The following is a 20,254-nucleotide window of genomic DNA, read 5'->3' as shown; positions in this document are numbered from 1 at the left end:
AAGAATCAAATGGAATTATACTGTATATACTGTATTATAACTCAACTTGACACCAACATTTCTTTCCATATTATTGAATATTCTTCTCTCTAATGGTTATAGAGGATTTCGTTGTATAAATGTAAATGTCGCTTATTTAACCAATCCCTTATTCTCAACTATTTAAAACTATAAACAATGAATACCTTTGTACTAAATCTGTACACATTCATGATTATCTCCTTAAGAAAAGTAAAGAGTCTAAGAGTAATCCTAAATTAAGAGACTGAGAAAACTGTGACGTCATGATGCCACTTACAGAAATGTGGGGGATAAATTCAGATGAGAGGTAATGAGTTAAGCTTTGGCCATGTACATCTGAGGTGCCAGGGATACTGAGGGAAATGTCCCAGGGCCAGCGGCAAATCAAGACTAATGTGTAGAGAGTATCACAGCTGCAGGTAAATATCTGGTAGTCAATTACACTGGGGGAATGGTTTAAGCCATAAAATTACTACTATTAGTAGCATTATTAGTAGTAATATTAAAATTAATAATAAAGGTTAACATTTATTGAGTGTCAGACACTCTTTAATGAGCATCTCATAAATCTCATGTAAGCCTCACAACCACCCTAGGCGTAGGTACTGTTAGTAGCCCTATTTTACAGATGAGGAAACCCAGGCTCACAGAGAAACTAAGTAATTTGTTCAAGGTTACACAGCTGGTAAGTAGCAGAGTAGGGATTTGAACCCAGGACCCCTGACTAAGAACCCATGCACCTAAGCACTGTGCCATGCCACTTAGAGTAACAAAGCAAATGAAGGGAAAGGGTCCCTAGAGAATAGAAGAATGAAACGGAAAAAAGAAAAAAAAATCCCAGGAAGGAGACAAAGGAAAAAAGTTTACAACAGTACAAGAAGAACCAAGGACGCAGGGTACGTTCGAAAACTCGATTTGCTTGCTGCCAATGACAACAGCAAATACAGGCATCTACATCAGTGAGCAAGAGTGATAAAGAAGTTCAAAAGAGGCCAAGTTGCAGAAATCAAAGTATTGCCAGGTTGGGGAACCCTGTTCCACCCCCTTAGGATATTCCACCATGAACGGGTTCCTGAGACACGGGGACTGTTTATCTGTGAGCTCCTTAGGCGGTGTTTAAGGGGTCACGAGACAGCCTTACCCAGCAAAGTGGCCATGCTTGTTTTTCTTGAGCTGTTGGTTGCATGGCATCAAAATCGATGAAATTCTTGTTGTTCTAAGGATCACAGCCGGTGCAAGCCCAGCTGGAATCCTTTGTTTGCTTCTGAATACCCCACCATTGTCGAATGAAGACTTGCAGGGATATCCATAGACATTAAGATTAGCACAGAAGCACTGTTGGGGAGCAGAGGTAAGGTAACCTAGTCTATAACACGCTATTAACTCAATAAGCCAGAGGAGGAAAACACAAATACTGACTGCCTCACTTTCTCTTTAAAAGGGCTATGTTAGTAGTAACGCAAGCTCAGGCCAGCTCTCTCTGCTGCCTCCTGCACCAGTACCCGTAACTCCTAACTAGCTACTACCGGGAGAGGTGACTTGCCTTGGACTTCAACAAATCCCTAGGAACTCTAATGTGCAGTCACTAGCCTGGCCGCTAGGGTGTAGGGGCTGGGGGCCGAGCAAGGTGACGTGACGGGCTGTCGCTAAGAATACTGCTGGAGTAGCCAGACCATCAGATAAGTGAGGAAGAAATGGTCTTAGGACGTATCCTCCCCAACTTCTTCCTCTTACAGCCACAGAGATGTCCGAAATCAGTCCTAGGGCAAGGACAGCAGCGGTGGCAGGGTAGAGCAAGATAGGCATGGAAATGCTTGGAAACAGGAGGAGTTTTCTGAGGAACGAAAGGGTTCCTCAAACTTCATCAAAGTTAGAGGCAAGAAGACTTCCTGTGGCTCCCTGCGAGTCCTCAGCACACTGTTCTAATAAGAGGTGGGCTGGAAGAATTCATTCTCCCTGCCTACCCTCTAGGTCTGCAGAACCTAGGCCCAGTACTGCCTAAGACAATGCTGCGTGGCCAGGACAACAGTGCCGTAATAGTCCACTGACTGAAATACTTGAAAAGCACCGTGGTGTCTGGGAAGAACAGATGTTCTGCAAGGACAAGGTCTGTTTGTTCTCATAATCATTCGATGTACTCCTCTGCCATTTCCAATAAGACGTCCAGGTTATCTGACAGATAACCAGATGAAACTCCTTCGAAAGAAAGAGGAAAATAGGATGAAGTCTCAGCTTCTGATGCTGGTGTTGAACTACTGTTGGAGTCTCAGATCTAACAAAATTTCTTGTTCACTCTTAAGACTTCTTCCTTCTATAAACCTCAAGCTTTCATTCTTTAAATACCAGAGGATCCAGAAAAGAACTTGTCGTCTCTCTGACTGAACCTACAGTTGCAGCCTGCTCCTCAGCCCTTGAAAGCAGTTTCACAAGGCTCCATGCCACATCACTCCAGAGGCCCAGACGGGCTTCCTATAAAGGCTTTTATCATTTTTTTTTAAAACAGCAAATAATAAATCTCTTGGCAGAATGAGATAGGAAAGAAGTTCTTTTTCAATATGATAATGTCAAAATGGTAGATGTTGGCACAGCCCAGAATCCGAAGTGGCCTAGAGCCTGATTAGAGCCGGACGCTGCTTCCCAGAGCTATCCTGGGGGCGGCCCATGCCTGCCACCCAAGCGTCTCGTCTCTTCTGCTTCTGTTTCTGTTTTTCATCAGAGTCCTTCTCCATCTTTCATCTGATCCCTAATGTTTCTTGCTTTGAAATATGTGTCAGACATAATACACTTTAGAAGTCTAACGGCAATATTTCAAGAACAAGTAGGTTATTGGGACCTGAAAGAGCATTTCTTTGGGCATTTCTGAGTCAAAACTTCAATACAGATGAAACAAGGGTTTTTTCTAAAGGTTTCATCATTCTGAAGCCATGGAATTTCAATTTTCTTTTGATACCAAACAGAGGAGCTTCTAACAGATCTCCCTCCCAAGGCCACCAACTATACCTACAGTGTCTAATTTCAGGCCAAAGGAGAAGTTACACTCCTTGGAAATCTTGAAACTACTGATGCCTTGATCTAATCTAATCTTGACTAATCATGTATTGATTATATACCTTCCAGATAAAAGTGATCACTTTCAGAAAACTCGATTTTGAAAGAAACTTTTTAAAAATTCAAATTCATCCACACGAAAGCCAGACTACATGATAAGGAGCACCACCACATCTGCGGGAGAGTTTCCACAGATCAGCACAACCAACGTCAGAGCCCAGGACCAAGTCCCTCCAGCCTCCCCTGAGGGTCTGTTCTGCACCATGGTCAACAGCCACGTAATTCAAGAGCTCGTTCCCAGTCGCCAAGAGATACTGAACATGTTGCTAGAAGGAAACAAAAATTCATGGGGGACAATTTGTGCCACCCTGGGTAGTTGCAAAAAGCCTTCTGCAAAGAGAATAGGGGATAAGCAATCACGCTTACAACAAGGCTGGGTACTTTCAAAGTCAGGGGTGACTGTCACATTACACCCCTAGCCTAGAGCAATGATTCTCTGGACAATAACATTTCCTCCTGATTTGTCCAGCCAAACTAGTTCACTTCACTGTTTCTTGATCACATGCTCTTTGGTATCTGGCCTCCCCTGGAGCGATAGTCATTAGGATTAAATAAGCAATTTAAAAACCAATCAATCATAAATCAGAATAAATCCAAAGAAGCTAAATTCAGCAGACAAATGTTTTGTCTAAATTCCCTTTGCAGTGCTCTGAATTCCAACCGTTTTATGTCCTTCATTTGAGAGGGCACAGGGAGGGGAGGATTACCTCAGCCTGGCCAGTCGAGAATAATTGTGCTTTCCCCGAGGCTGGATGATAATTGACTCATTATTCACAGTCGTAGCTCTCAAGCTGCCAACACACAAATGCGCAATCCTGGCTCAGAAAAATACATGTTTCAAAAGCCCAAAATGAGGGACACAATCGCAGAGAGATGAAATTTTTGAAATGGCTGGTGTTAGGCACTTACGGAGGAGAAAATGTGAAGAGTGTAAAGTTGCTGAAAGTTTATTTTCAGGAACAAAATCTGAGTGGTAGCTGAGTTATGCAACTCATCAATCCGCAAGTTATATTCTGGGCACCAACTACGTGCAAGGTGACAACGACGGGTAAGACCCAGTCCCTGGCCTTACAGAGTTCACAGACTAAGCGGTTAAGCCAAGCGTGCAAACCACCAATTTAGAACACAACTTAAGGCAGACGACACACAGGAGCGCAGTCAGAGATGGGAAAGTCACCATCGGTTTGGGAGAATCACAAAGGCTTCACGTAGGCATGGGGCATGTGAGCTGGGCTTTGAAAGAAAGCCAGTGACAATTTCAACCAGTGAACCTTGTCAGGAGCTGTCCCACAAAGGGAACCTCGCACAAGCAAAGCCCCAAGGCGGAAAGCACAGGGCCTGAGGGAGAATCACCAAGTATTCCAGGAAGATGGGAGTACACATTTAGGGACACATAGATGGGTGATGTTTGGAGGGCCTGACAAAAGCTCTGTAGTTTACCTGCGCCCTTGGGAGTCACACTCAGAGCTGTGCTCTAAGAAGATGAAATGCACAGAATGGAGCAGGTGGTTCAGACCCTGGGGTCAAAGCACAAAGCCATTCTAGAAATCCAGGTGAGACGTAAAGGGAGCCTCAGCATGGATTTAAGAACGGAAAAAAGAGCTCACAAAGTGAGTTCTTTCTGTGTTTCTAGAACAGAAATGAAGACACTATCTCCAAGTGGTAGTTTTCTCTCTCGATATCTCAGGATATTCGCCTTATCTTTCCCTCGCAATCTGTACTATTCTTGTACTTTCATTTGGCACGCCCTAAGTAACTTTTTTTTTTTAACAATCTCTGTGATAGTGAAAGCAGGTAATACAGCACACTTGCAGCCTGTCAGATGGATTACGCTGTGGTGCAGAGGCCACTGCATCTCACCCCGTAAATAAGCTCAGCTTCCCAATGGATCTAGTCCAGGCCACAGAAGGGGTGGCCCTGAGCCAGAGCAGATGCAGGACAGCTGAACACAGCTTCCCTTCCCTCCCAGGGTCCCCGACAGGGTGACAGCTGCTGGTGACACTGTCTACACAACATTGGATCTTGTTGCATGCTAGAAGTTCTTTTCTTTTTGTATCACAGTCCTTATGTACTTAAAACTTTCAAGTCTATGTGCAAGTGATTTATTTTCTTAATAGGAAATATTCACAGACAAACAGGACTCTCCTGGTTCTTGAGACAAATCCAGAGTCACAAGGCCATGTGCTTATCCAGTGAAGAACTCCAAGTAAGGATCTAAGCAGCCACGAAGAGCAGCTCCGCCTCGCCACAGCTTTACTGAGGGGTAATTTACAAAACTCACTCATTTTAAGTCTACATTTCAGTGATTTTTGGTCAACACAGAGAGTTGTGCAACCACCACAAGTAAATTTTTGGATCACTTCCATCACCCCAAAAAGGTCCCTGGTGCTCATTTGTAGAAACTCCCTGTTCCTACCTCCAACCACTAATCTACTTTTTACAGCTATCGATTTGCCCCTTCCAGACATTCCATATAAAAGGAATCATAATGGGGCCGGCCCCGTGGCCAAGTGGTTAAGTTTGTGTGCTTCACTGCGGCAGCCCAGGGTTTTGCTGGTTCGGATCCTGGGCGTGGACATGGCACCACTCATCAGGCCACGCTGAGGTGGCGTCCCACATGCCACAACTAGAAGGACCTGCAACTAAGATATACAACTATGTACCAGGGGGATTTGGGGAGATAAAGCAGAAAAAAAAAAAGATTGGCAACAGTTGTTACCTCAGGTGCTAATCTTTAAAAAACAACAACAAAAAAAAAACGGAATCATAAGATATGTGGTCTTTTGTGCCTAACTTCTTTAGTTAGCATAACATCTTTTGAGTTTCATCCACATTGTAGCATTCATTATACTTCACTCCTTTTTTATGGTCAACTACTACTACACACCTATGGATAGACCACATTTTGTTTTTCCATTCACCAGTTAACGAACTTTCAAATGGTTTCCACATTTTGTACCTCCCTGCTTCTGATATTGAGTTGTCGAAGGACCACTATTGCTAAACCTATTCCAGCAGTGCATGACACGCTGACATCAAAACAAAGGACCATACAGAGTTCCAGCTTCCCTCCCTACCCAGACAAGAGGAGGAATGCATATATTCTTTAAAGCTACAACTCTGATCATCTTATCACCTCAGTATGGTCACAGCCTTAGAATTAGGTCACTTTCTATTACATGGTCCTGTTGTCTTCAGATTTATGTGAAATCACCTGAAATTACCTTGCTTAATTGTTCATTGTCTATCTCTTCCCACTACAATGTAAGCCTAAGGAGAGCAGTGACCTATCCATCAGGAACCTACTCACAGTTCCCGAAAAGGAAAATGTTCATTCTCCACTCCAAAGGACATGTAACAATTAAGACTGGAACGCAGATTGATACTCACCCCTTCAACCAGTGAACTCACTGTGCACTTGACACTACGCCAGCCTGGAGGACTAGAGGTGGGGAAGAAAGTTACAAGATGTGGCCTCTGCCCATGAGAAACACATAATCTATTCCCTTAAAACTTGTACTCACTCAACTGCAGGTTTTGCATGTCTTTCAGCCAGCATTTCCATGTCTAAGATCTACCCAAAAGAAATAATTAAGTATATGGGCAAAGATTTCACTACAAAGCCAGGAATGTCTAATCTATTCCCTTGAAAATTTTTACTTAATCAAGCCCTTAAATTTTTGCATATCTTTGAACCGGCATTGCTGTGTGTAAAATTTATCCAAAGGCCATAAATAAGGAGAGCGCAAACATGTAGCCACTGAAAAAAATAAATAAATAATGCTGAAGTCATTGCAAGGAATTTCAGGCTATCCATGCCCTGTCTGCCCCACCTCCACCCCCTCTGACCTCAGCTCCACTCCTGCACCCTTGCTCAGGCCGCTGGGGCCACACCGGCCTCCTCACTGTTCCCAACCAGCCCAGGTGCCGCTGTCACCACAACCCTTCACTCCTTGTTCCTTTGGCCTCAAATGCAGTTCCAACCACTAGCCTTAGGCTTAACCCCCTCACTTCCTTTCAATCCTCATTCAATTTTACCTTCCCAAGGAGGCCTAACCAGATCACCCTACATAAAAATGCAACCCTATACCCCACCAGTAAACATGATCCCCCATATCCTGTTCTGTATTCTTTTCCTTTTCCAGAGTAATTACTATCTTCTAACACACACTTTTCTCACTCACTGTGTTTATTGTTTGTAGTCCATCTCTCCCTTCCAGGACACAAATTCCCTGAAGGTGACAATCTTTGTCTCTTTTGTTCACTTATGTGAGCAGTGCTTGGTACATAGCAGGTGTTCAATAAACACTGAATGAATGAAGATGTGCAAAGCTGCATCATTTATAATAGCCAAAAATCGGAAATAAGTGTCCAACAAAAAAGAGGATGGCTAAATTAATTATGGCATATCTGCACAACTGAATACTATGTAGTCATTAAAAGTACTGTTAATCATATTTATTGATTGGGAAGATGCTTATAATATAATTTAAGGTGAAAAAGCAAGTTATAAAAAGTATGTGTAATATGATCTCACTTTTATAAAATAATTATAATAAATTTGCTGAATATATAAAGGAATGAAAATATTAGGTTGTGCCCTTACTATAATTCAGGTACTGTCAATACAAATAAACAAACATATATGTATATGTGTGCATTTTTTTACATATATAATTACTTTATCCTAATAACAAGTCTATGTGGTAGAGGTTATTATACCCATTTTACAGATGATAAAACTGAAGCTCAGAGATCTTAAGTAACTTCCCCAAGACTACCTAGTTAGGAAGTAGCAGAGCTTAGATTCAAATCCTGATGGTCTCCAAGTCTCATGTTCTAACTAATAATTGTATCCATATATACATATCAATACACAGCAAACTTGAGGAAGGATATATACAAGCGTGGTTTATCTCTAAGACACAGGATGATGGTTTTATTAATTAGTTAATTGGAAATAGGTGTGCCTACACAAAAGAGACACCTAAAGTAACAACAGCTTAAACAAGATGGAAATTGTTTTCTGTCTCATGCAACAGTAGACATGTAGATAACCCAGAGCTAATATGGTTGTTCTGCTCCACAAAGTCATCCTAGAACCCAGGCTCTTTCTATCTTTCTGCTCCACCACCCTTCTCCCCATGGTCCAGGATGGCACACCACCACACTCGTGCTCCAAGAAAGAGGATGAAGAAAGAAAAGAAGAAAGTATGTACTTCTGTTCCCCTCTGTTATTAGTGAAGGCATGGTTTAAGCTACTATTATCAGGGAGGCACCAAAGCAGAGCAGCTGAAACAAGAATTGTACTTCTGTCTCAGTTACCAGTGTAGGGCTGGTGGGCAGGCTCCCAGAGATCCCGGGTGGTGGAGAGTCCCGCCAACCTCAGCACGTGGCTTCCATCTTTGGGTCTAGGAGTTGCTCCAGTAATTGCCTATTTCCAGCCAGGGGAGCAAGGATACAGAGTCCGGGCACACTTCTTAAGGACATGACCAGAAGTTACACACATCAGTTCCCCTCACTTCTTATTGGCACAGAACTAGTCAAATGGCTATATCCAGATGCAAGGAGACCAGGAAATGTAATTTTTATTGAGTGACCACAGAGTAGCTAAAAATTCTACTGCTATAGAAAAAGTATGTTTTTTGTTTTGCTCTGTGTGTTGGTGCCCCTCTGCATTTTCTAACTTTTCTACCATCAACAAGAAAATAAGCTTTTATTTGTAGAGGTGAAAAGCATTTTCTCCAACCAAGACTCCCCTAGCCCTCAGTCTAGGGAGAATGCCTCTATGCATCTCCCTCCTTTTTAAAAAGTCCCTCCTGGAAATACGCAAGAAGAAAAATACATATAGAATATTTTACATTTACATTTTTTATATTGTAGACTCAAGATTCCCTTAATATTTAACTTTGATGTCCCTCTTTTAAATCATAGTTACCCTAATCATAAAATTCTACACGAAGTCTTTAAAAGTACTTTCATTTACGAAATATACAGCAGAATAGACACCAAAGGCAACAAAATGATTGGAGGGGCATTTCCTAGGACGCGCCACAAGCTGCCTCCAGAGCCGACGTGCTGTCCCGAGTCTCTTGCATGTGCGCTTGCTAACGGCGAAGGTTCACAAAGGACGCAGTCCTTCTGCCACAGCAGAAGGAGCCAGACTTCCCTGTGATGGAGTAACTTGGGCCTAAGGACACATGCAGCATAATCGTTCAGACTTGCAACAGAAGGTATGCTGAACCAAAGCCCACCCTAAGTTCTGACAGCATCATATCCTAGCCTCCACATCACAGACCAGCAGGATCACCGTAAAATTATTCCTGTAACCCATCACATTTTTTTACTGTCAAAGTGCCTTTTAATTAATATAAAACGGTGACATTAAACAAAAAGTTATAAAGTAAAATAACTGTTCTTACCCTTTGGGTCGGGGGTGTAGACAATTTCACGAAAGCTATGGACCTTATGCCCAGAAAAAATGCAACATATGCAAAAGCACAGAATTTTGAGGAATTCAGACACTTCCCTGTACCCCGCCTTGATCTCACTCAGGGCATGTTTCTCAATGCTGGTCTAAAGTCAGTAGAATTACTGAATCAGAATTTGGGAACTGATCCCCAAGAATCTGCACGTTAACAAGCATCTCCCAGGTGATCTTTACATACGCTCGAGTTAAGAGTCCCAAGGAAAGATCCTATGGAGTAGAATCTAAAAATTGAGAATTAAAAAGAAGTATCTGATACCTTACCTCTGTCAAAGCATATAAACATCTTTGCCTGAAGGTGACGTGTAGACATACTATTTAGTCCATCCACCAGAGGCCAGTGTAGGATTATTCCCTGAGTTGCATAGTCTTACACTATACAATAGACGCTGCAGAGAGACACTCTACAGTAATATACTATGGTTGGTTTTAACTACTTCAAGGAACAGAGTGTGGACAACTTACGCTGTAGACAGTATTTTACATTTTTTATATTGTAGAGTTAAGATTTCTTTAATATTTAACTTTGATATACTTCTTTTAAATCATAAATAGTCCCTGTAATCATAAAACTTTACACTTTAGTAAATCTTTAAAACTTACCAAGTACCTTCACGTATATTTCATCTGATGCTCACCACAACCCTATGAGCCAAGCCGAGCAGGCAGAACTATCCCTGATTTACAGGGTCAGAGGGAGTGAGCGAAGGCCTGTAATCTCAAAGAATTCATAAACGCCTGGACCAGGTTTTCTGAATCCTACGCTAGAACAGTACCCTTTCCCTTCCACTGGCCCCGCTCACGACAGAATGAGAAATATAAGGGCAGTGCACTAAACTCTCCATGACACTAAATCCCAGCCAACTAAGCGATGTCCTTCGCCCTCACACCACGGGCCTGCTGCACGAAGATGCACCCCTTCACCTCACACCATGGAGCCTGCCTGCACAGAGACGCATCGACGCAAGACAACCTCGTGTACTCACAGAGGCTGGAGTCCCCTTTACAAATAAATGCTCCTTAGGAGTTTTCAAACTTTAGGAGGTAGAATAAACTCTTATGCACAAATCTGGCATAATCTAAGACTCTCACACTGGCATAGAGCATTAGGGCAAGGCAAGAGCAGACCTTTCACATTCCCTCATTTTTTCAGGGCACTTCAAGACATCAAAAAAAAGCTTGAAGTAGAAGAAGAACAAAAAACTGTCTGAAAATCCACTATTCTAACCATTCTTATTGCTCTTTTCTTAACTCATACAGCATGTTTATTCAATCTAAAACTGAAAACCCCATACCAAAGGCGATATTCTGGGCAGTGTTTTATCAGCACTATGTAAAGAGCAGTTAGTATTGCCTTACGAATCAACTTCTAACTATATGGTCTATAAGCATATAGATGGCTACTGTGCCTTCCCACAGCCAGAGCATTCAGAACACACAGAACACAGAAATAAATAAGAACCAAATATCAGAGCGGGGACCCATCTTGTATTCCCAGATTCTAGCTCAATGCCTAAAATATAGCAGGAACACGGTCAACATCAAAATGACCTCAACATTAGCAAGAACTGGATTGACTCTTTAATTAGGGACTAAACCCAATACCCACGAATTAGATGACGGCTACAAGTCATACAAAGGATAATCTATGGAGAAAGGGAAGAAGAAAACACGGTACTTGATTCACAGTCCCTTTTTCCTAATCAGCAATATTCCTACACTGTAAAACCTAACGCAAAGGTAGGCTAAGTCCGGAAAACACACGAAAATGGTGTCAAGACCCCTCCCCATGCTAAGGGAGCACTGGGCTGCAAGGAGGGGGGCTAACCAGCGTCACCTGAGTCCATCTCATCTGGAATGAATCCAAGTAGAAAAAAAAGACACAAAAAAATCTCATGCTAGACAGATTGCGGTTTGATTTTCACATAAGGAAGAATTAAGAGTTTGGTTAAGATAAAGTTTCCTGTTTGTATCCCTTTGGGTTTAGCTGACCATTTCAAAGAAAATATTATTGTTCTATAGCTGAAGGAGCATTTTGCTAAAACCATCCAGATCTGAATACATGCCCACTCAGTTGAATCAAAGGATGCAGTCTAATGACCATGTCAGTTTCGGTCAAGTAATTTACCCTTTTCCTTCAGGTACAACAATACATTCAACAACAATGAGTCAAAGTAACATCTCCAGTTAAAGAGAAATGCTTACAAAACAAACGTGCACCCGCTTAACACTGTTTAAATCGACCACCCAAAGGCTGACAGCGACCACCTTAAACGTTCATTCGACTACTAGCAGTTCTCCACCCATATTTCAGAAAAGGTCAAGATTCCATTTGCCTAAGAAAGTTCACCTAATTTATATGTGCACACGAAATATACCATATATATGTTCAAAAGATATAAACAGAGAATCTCAGAAAATTATTCTTTTATTTGTACACAAACCAAACCAAATTTAAAAGCTTCTTATAATATCTTACCTCACTGAGAAAACATACTAGAAAAAATATTTATTATAACAAAATGCTATGCATTAAAAACATGGCCAAAACTAAATTTAATGATTATAATTCAAAATGTCGTAAATACTTAAATACATTTTCTTTCCTTATCTAATTACACCTAAACTACAGCAAACACAGAAAACAAATGATTATCTATGGACCAAATTATTCATGTGTAGAAAGAACATGAATTGCAACAACCACAGCTGAAGATTTATGCTGACAGATCTCAAACAAAATGGCTCAATCAGCTCAAAATCCATCATAATTTGAGGGGAGAAATTTCCTTCTGCAACTGAACCAACAGTTTTGTGTGTTTCATAATTGGTCAGTTTGTTTCCTAAGTGTAGTGATTTAGCGGTGACAAAAGAAAGCGAAAAACAAATGAAAATTGCTTAATTATAGTTTGCAGCTGTTCCCCCAAAGAAAAAGGAGAGGTTAATGCTGCTGCTGCCGCTTCTTCCACAGGGCTCCGCGACAACTTAGGTCACTTCAGTCCGATGCTTTTCTCCTCCTCCAGTGTACTATGTGATATTTGACATTATGTTGTGATAAAGAAGCCACATACAGATAGCTACCGAATTTATGATCAATATAAACCATGAACTATTTTTCTTCTCCTTTTATTATTTTCAGCAATAAAGAAAACCCCAACACATCAATAAAAAGCTTCAAAATAACACTGCTTCCTTATTCTCTCCCTTGGGACGTCAGATTAATTAGGTGAGTTTTTTAAACTGCCTAGTCACCTTTATAAGCAAGACTTCATATGATGCCTTCCACAAATTTCTCTTGAGGTTAACACCCCAATGGCCTATGTCTTAAGTTGAAGTAAGTTTATTGCTATTTGCTGTGTTATTTTCCATTGTGCTCTTTACTGTGAAACTCACATTTGCTAACGTGCTTCCCAAGCTGCCTTTTTTTCTTCATGTGGCTAACGTAAAAAAGGAAACAGAAAGACACTGCAAATGGCCTGTGAACTAAAAACACCACTCAATATTCAGTAGGGAATTAATGGACTGATAACAACAGCGCAGAAAATGTGGCTGAAGTGCCACCTGGAAGCCTAAAGCTGGTCAGTCCGTTTCCAACTTCCTCCGGCAGGCAATCTGCCGGTTACAAAGGTACCAAAACAATGTCAAGCCCGCTGGCCTCTAGTACACGACCGAAAACCACTGCAAAAGGCTACACAGCAAGGACTACTTTTTGTTGTGTTTTCTTTTATGCGAGAAAGCTGTTTTCATGCTCTACTGAAATTCCTTTCCTGCTCTGAAATTGGTAAGAGGCCCAGCTGCTTTCTATATTTTTCTCTGTGGTATTTTTCTCCAGCAGATTTTGAATTCATTCTTCAGACTGGGAAAAGACTCTTTGTACCCCTATGGAAGTTTAAAGGCACATTTCTAAAGCTCAAATTCAAAATAGCTTTGGGGACCAAAATGATATGTCAGCTTTGGAAATGTGTGGTTTTATGTGCTGTCACCTGTTTCATTTTTAATTGCATTTTTTTAGAAGTTGTCAAGTGTGAGTGTGATATTCCTTTGACTGAAACGACAAGTCAAAATTTATCAGTCCAGGACTGTAAACCAAATCCCAGCCCAGGATCTTAAGCTCCTGACAGAACACGGGCTCAATAAGGAAGAAAAATGAAAGACTCCTGCAGTGAGGGCCGTGGGACCGAACAAGTCACTCAGCCTCTGCAGGCCTCAGTGTCTCTCAGGCCGGATACTTGTGCCTCATCTCTGACTCTTTTTCTCCTTAATCCTGTCAGTCACCCGTTACCAGGGCTGGCGTGCCCTCTGCGTCCTTTCGCTTCCCAGTTGCTCCCTCGCTGCCCTAGTCCACACCGCCACACACGTATTTCTGCGTCGCCTCCGAGCCAGTCTCCCTGACTCCAGCTGTTTCTCTCCTTCTGTGCCTCTGCCTTTCAAAATCACTTGCCATGTCTACGCGGTGTGTGTTTAAACGCACTGTGCCTCCCAGTTAGCTGGTGCATCAGATCCAAACGTGGGGCACCACGACGTCACCTCTGTGGGCTCTGCCTCCCGTGCTAGCCACTAAATGTGGATGCTCTTTAGGGTTCGGTCTGAGGCCCCGTCTGTCTTCCTGTCATTCTGTATTCTCTTCTATTTTCTTTTTATTTCACTTATTCAACACCTACTTACTCTGCACCAGGGCTGCTTTAGCTCTCGAGTAACAACGGGGAGCAAAGCCGCCCCCCGGCACCTTGCGCTCCAGAGGAGACAGAGATGCCACTGGGGGCAGCGCCTTTGCTCCTGCGACTCCAGACCTTGGGACGAACGCCGTCAGGGCAGCTGTCAGGGCGGCAGCAAAGCAAAGTGTTCAGAGGATGGGCTTTGGTGCCACACTGACTAGGCCCATCAGCCAGTTCCAGCACCAACCAGTCCCACGGCCCTGGACAAGCCCAGGGCTGCCGCAACAAAACAGCACAGCTGGCCGGCTTCACCGACACAAATTCGCCTCCTCCCAGCTCTGGAGGCTGGAAGTCCGTCCGAGATCAAGGTGTCAACAGGTTTGGTTTCTCCTGAGGCCTCCCTCCCTCGTGTGCAAATGGACGCCTTCTCACTGTGTCTTCCCGAAGCCTTTTCTCTGTGTGCACAACCTCCCCGGTGTGTCTCTCTTTTCTATAAGGATGCCATTCATATTGGGTTAGGACCGCACCCTTATGACCTCATCTAACCTTAATCTCCTCTTTAAAGGCCCTATGTCCAAGACGGTCACACTAGTGGTTAGGGCTCCAGGGTGCACACTTTGAGGGAAAATTATTCAGCCCACAATAGCAACTTACTTAAGCTTAGGCCTTGGTTTCCTCATCTGAGTTGGGAATAATGAAAATAATGAAATTCACAATATAAAGAACGTTCACCAGGTTACCCTAAGGATTAATTGAGATGACCAGGTAAAGCACTAAGCATAACATCTGGGACTTCACATGGGTGAGCGGCTTATCAGCACCAGCACCAGCACCAGCCTGGTTCGCCCACGATCTCGGGGTCCCAGAGGCTTCTGTGGGAGTGGGCTGGTGGTGGGAGGAGGGTCAGACGTCGGGAGCGTGAACCCTCGACTGGACCTCAGGCAAGCTGCTACGCTACAATGACATGACGGTCAGTTCTGAGCCGTGAAAAGGAACAGCAAGAGCTATTTCTTTGCATCATTGTGACAAATAAGTTCCTCCAGACAAATGCTTAGTGAATACAGCAGTGACTCAATCTAAAACAAAGAGCACCGGACTGTCTCTTCCAACGCCACAATTTAAACAGAAACAAACTTCGATCAATTATCTGGTATCTTAAAGGAGCACAGACAGCCCTGCTTTTAAAGGACTGTACTATCCGAATCTGTATCTACACCAGCGGCTCTCAGAACTGACAGTACAGCAGTCACCTAGAGAGCCTCGTGACAGAAAACTCCCACACCCATCGCTACACAGCCTCTCCTTCAGTCAGCCAGGAGGGTGTCTGCAAATCTGTATTTTTATAAAAGTTGGCTATTATACTGGGGCCGCCCCCAAGGCATAGTGGTTAAGTTCGGCGCACTCTGCTTCAGTGGCCCAGGTCCACGGGTTCAGATCCCTGGGCACAGACCTACACTACTTGTCAGCCATGCTGTGGTGGCAACCCACTTACAAAACAGAGGAAGACCGGCAAAGATGTTAGCTCAGGGCTAGTCTTCCTCAACCAAAAAGAGCAGGATTGGAAACAGACATTAGCTCAGGGCCAATCTTTCTCACCATAAAAAAAAAAAAGTTGACTATTATAAAATTCTTTCTAATATTCAGCCAAGTTTGAGAACTACTGGGCTATAGCAGCGCTGCTCAATAGAAATATAACGTAAGCCACATACGTGATTTTAAATTTTCAAGCAACCACATTTTAAAAAGATTTTTAAAAAGCAAAGTTAATTTTAATAAACTATTTTATTTAAGCCAATTTTCTAAAATATTGTCATTTCAAATGTAGTCAAGATAAAAATATTGTTGAGATATTTTACATTCAATTTTTTTTTTTTAAGATTTTTACTTTTTCCTTTTTCTCCCCAAAGCCCCCCAGCACATAGTTGTATATTCTTCGTTGTGGGTCCTTCTAGTTGTGGCATGTGGGATGCCGCCTCAGTGTGGTTTGATGAGCAGTGCCATGTCCGTGCCCAGGATCCGAACCAATGAAACACTGGGCCGCCTGCAACAGAGCACGTGAACTTAACCGCTAGGCCAAGGGGCCAGCCCCCTTTACATTCAATTTTTATACTAAGTCTTCAAAATCCCATGCATATTATGCACTTAGAGTGTATCTCAATTCCAAAATGAAGTTTTCATCAGAAATACTTGATCTACGTCTATATTTCATAAAATTTACATTTGAAAAAATTGATTCACATACCCAAGTTGTCTCAAACACATTTAAAGTTGTCCCATAACTGAATTGAGTATCAGTATTTTTATTTAAATTAATTAAAATTAAATGCAATTTAAAACTCAGTTCCTGGGTAGCACTAGCCATTTCAAGTGCTCAGCTATCACACGTGGCCCTATACTGGACAGTGCAGTCCTACTGACCACAAACCATATGGTAACTGTACATTCTTGAAATGTGTAATGGTGGCATAGCCCTTAAAGAACTAAATAAGAATAAAATAAAAAATATAGATTAAATTCTCTTACAATTATAAAGGATTATTAAAATCTAAGAAAAATTGAAACCTACTTTAGAAGTTTTGAAACCAAGAGCTCAGAACAATCAAAGACTAGACCACCACCAGGTTATAAACCCACAGACATGGCCATCTGTCCTGAACATTCTGACACACAATGTTCTACCTAAAGGGGAATTTAATTCAAATATTAACAAGCATGAAGGGAGAAAAGGAGGTTGAGTTGACAGGAATTTTTTTTCAAAGATATGTCAAAAGAACTACAGAATGCTCAAAGCACAGTGTATTGCAAATGAAATGAGAATAGCATAAGGAAAACTAGAAACGTAATTACACCTCAAAATCAGAAACAAAGTCTTTGACCTAGACATAGGAAAACAGTTTAAAGTAGATAAATGTGGCAGTGACTAGAAAGCCGTCACTATGTGGTAACACAGAAACCAGTGGAATCACTGGGGAAACGGACCCTGGGTATTTTAAGAAGGAAATGAGACAATGCAAAACAAAGACTTAGTTAAGAGTTAATCATAAAATCAGAGTAGATTCATTTCAATTTCCAAACTATTTTAAGCTGAATAGTTGGTAAAATGGGCACTCTTAATGGAAATTCATCATTTAGCCTGAAGCACAAAATTAGAACAATAACAGGTGTGTGTAAGAGAGGGAGAGAATGAGAAGGAGGGAGATATAAGAATTGGATGGAACTACTGTAACCCCTAAGATTACTATATTAACAAAATGGAGTTGACAAGATTGACTTCTTAGTTTCCAAGCCACTGGCTTCCTAAATATACAATTTCTTGCGACAGCAACATGAGCAGCTAACTACCACTCTGAAAGGTGGGAGCAAACTCTTCCAAATCAGACCACGTGGCAACCCGGTGCAGAAGGAATTCAAAGGTCCCGCCTTTTTCTTTCAGCAGCTGAGAACTAACTCTAAACCTTACTAAAGCAAGGCCACGTCTCCATCTCAAAACTTGTTACTTAAAGAATATATAAATATATCCTTTCATATATATAGTCTATATATTCTATCATAAATAAACACTAAAACAAATGGAACTGTGACCCAAAAGGACCATCACCAATGAAGGCATTTTAACATCTTTCAAATTCAGCTTTTATCTGTCAAAACTTCCTGCACTCTGTTCAGGACCCAAAGCAAGTTTTGGTTCTCTGGTTACCCCAGACTCCCGTCGGGCATCCTCTCCAATGGGTAGACTTTATTGCCCTCCCCCCACGTACAAGCTGGATGGCCTCCTATGACTCTCATAGAACTCTGTGCTTCTCTCCACTACGGTGCTCGTCACACATTAGTATAATTTCTTGTCTGCTTATTTATCTCTCTCACTGGACGATGAGTGCTCAAGAACACAAACTTTATCTTAATTATTTTTAATCCTCAGCATCTAAAATAACACCTAGACCATAACAAGACACTCAGAATTAATGAACGAATAAATGAATGAATGCAAGAACACAAAATCAAATATTAGTATTCATATCTGTATTTTTAGAACCTAAAAAAAGTGATAGAAATATGACAGACAAGGAAGAAGCATTTTTTCCTTTAGACGATATTCTAGAAAGGACTATAAATTAATCATATTTACAAAGAAACTGAAATACCAGATTGAAACTTAGCTTCATATCTTTATCTACAATAATGTCAGAAATATAATAATGTCTTCACCAACAATGAATAAAACCAAAATCTGCATTAGATTTTCTAATACAAATCTTAAAACTTGGTCTTAGTCTCTTGAAGAGAAGACATTATTGAGAATTCAATTATAACTGCTTGTTTAAACCTAATAATTAATATATTTCCTTAAACATTTTGATTTATTATTAAATATGTACCATGGCTTAAAAATACCAGAGCTACTTTAAAAAAAAAATCTGTAAACATGATCAGCATAAATGTGCTGTAGTGAGAATTATGCCACAATATTAACAGTTTCCAACTGTTTTCCAAGAGTCTGAAGCAGTAATGTAAATTTCTTTCAATGAGGCTACAGTTTAATTTTTTCCAGGAAAATATTTTTAATAGGATTACTGACCCTTTTAACACTCTTTGAAAGAAAATGAATCCCATAAGCATTCTGGCATGTAACTATTATAAAAATAAATAGAACAGTCAATCAGTGGAAATGGTACCCGACTAGAGAAAGGAAACTTGCTAAAGAAAGGTACATAAGTATGCATGGTGATAACCACTTTAACAGAGAAAAGATTCCACCACACATCAGCAAAACAACCAACAACTAAGACAAAGGAAGTAGGAAGAAGGGGAAAACGTTGAAGAAATGGCTTTCATGTCTCCCTTAAAACAGAATTAACCACATTCACTTTGATCAATTCTGCAGGCTATCACTCAGCCTGTCCCTAATTCCTGTTTCCTTTTTCAGAAGGTATTTAAATGTTTTGGGGAAAAAAAGGATGCTTACTGATTTAAGACACACTTTTGCACTCAACGTTTTGTGCTTTAAGAGGAATTTTTTCAGGTCATTAGTTTATAATGTGAACTGGTACCTATGGATATTTTGAAAGGAAAACAAAAACTAGTGTGCTTGGAGAGCAGTTTATGTGACTTGCGTCATCATTTATCTCAGTTCAATTTGGGGCCCAAATTGAACTCAAAATGCAGTCACCACATCTGCAACAGTTTCTTTCTCAGCATGTAATGATCACACAGAAATCTGAAATAGAATAGACCCTTTATCCCAAAAACAAAAACATCAGAAGCTCCTTAAAATATCAAAGTCCTTGTAAGAAGTTTTTACTTTTCCAGAGTACAAAAATAAAGTTAGCCTTACAAATAATTCCCCAAATAATCTGAATAACCAAAATGCCACAGGCATACCAAAATGCATTAATTCTGCCAGTTTTACTCTGGTTTCCACACCCCGCCCCGGCCATTCATACTGCCATGTTTGGGTCCAGAAAACACGAGACTAAATCATTAGGCTCAGGGAAAGCAAGCATCCTCCTAACCCCAAATTCATAGACCAAAAGATGATGTGGCCGTAATCAGGATTAATTTGATCCACATATCATGTCAAAATAGATCATTCACAGCCCCACAGTTAACTAGATATTTCCTAAATTCTCCATTTCCCTTAAGTGTAAACAAAACCACAGTCCACGATGCGTAAGTTTAAACAAAACAGACACCAATATTCTAACCACCTCCACAATAAAAGAAACGGGTCAGAATCTGCTTCCTTGTCTCCATAACCACTCTTCTTTCACCTTTGTTGAGGACATAGGAATCATTTCTTAGATCATGAAGGCAGGGATCGTGAGAGTGGCATGACTGTGGACATCATGAAACCCCCTGTTCTCAGTCTTGGGTGCACGTTAGAGCCACTAGGGGAATCTTTACAGAATATGAATCCCGGGCCCCGGCTAGGAGCTGGAGGGGCCCTGCTACCAACAAGCTCTAAAAGCTCCTCAGATGAGTCCAA

The 20,254-nt window shown here is 41.4% G+C and overlaps 1 protein-coding gene across 6 annotated transcripts in view; it reads right to left on the bottom strand.

The window, feature by feature from the left end:
• The window catches only part of IFTAP (intraflagellar transport associated protein), a 64,075-nt gene that overhangs the window by 24,305 nt on the left and 19,516 nt on the right, over positions 1-20,254 (bottom strand). The gene's annotated exons all lie outside the window — the stretch shown is intronic.

This window comes from Equus asinus, chromosome 17 (genome assembly GCF_041296235.1).
Source record: "Equus asinus isolate D_3611 breed Donkey chromosome 17, EquAss-T2T_v2, whole genome shotgun sequence".
Lineage (NCBI taxonomy): Eukaryota > Metazoa > Chordata > Mammalia > Perissodactyla > Equidae > Equus > Equus asinus.
The sequence above is the reverse complement of the archived record's forward strand: the minus strand, read 5'-3'. Positions and strand labels throughout refer to the sequence as shown.